This window comes from Mandrillus leucophaeus, unplaced genomic scaffold (assembly GCF_000951045.1).
Source record: "Mandrillus leucophaeus isolate KB7577 unplaced genomic scaffold, Mleu.le_1.0 Scaffold170, whole genome shotgun sequence".
In the NCBI taxonomy this organism is placed as follows: Eukaryota; Metazoa; Chordata; class Mammalia; order Primates; family Cercopithecidae; genus Mandrillus; species Mandrillus leucophaeus.
The window spans coordinates 1,995,102-1,995,607 of NW_012101699.1; the positions used below are offsets into that span (position 1 = coordinate 1,995,102).

General features: G+C 53.6%; 1 protein-coding gene across 1 annotated transcript in view; it reads left to right on the forward strand.

The window, feature by feature from the left end:
- Nucleotides 1-506, forward strand: part of ADAMTS2 (ADAM metallopeptidase with thrombospondin type 1 motif, 2) — a 231,514-nt gene that overhangs the window by 182,368 nt on the left and 48,640 nt on the right. The gene's annotated exons all lie outside the window — the stretch shown is intronic.

Sequence of the window (506 nt, forward strand, 5' to 3'; positions counted from 1 at the left end):
CAGGCGCTCTGGGCCCGCTAGAGCTGGGGCCTTGCCGCATTGTCCCATCCAAGCCCCCAGGCAGGGTGGGCTCTACCCCATGTTGCAGAGGAGGCCAGCCTGGCCAACATGGTGAAACCCCGTCTCTACTAAAAATACAAAAATTAGCCGGGCATGGTGGCAAGCGCCTGTAATCCCAGCTACTCAGGGGGTCCTGGGAGCCTTGGCCCAGCCCAGGGAAGCGTGTCAGGGCAAGGAAGGCTGTGGCCACCTTAGCTGGGCGAGGGTGTGGGGCAGTGCACGGACAAACAAATACACATTAGAACAGAATCCGGTGTCCTGAATTGGACCTATGTGTACAGGGACACTTATGTGTCACAAAAGTGACATTTCAGAGAAGAGGAGGAAAACAGTCTAACAAATGGTGTGGGGCCAATTTGGAAAGAAAGGAGGCCTGTCACCTCCACTCACTCTGTAGACAGAGCATCTCACATGGATTTTAGGTCTAAATAAGAAACGCAAAATAA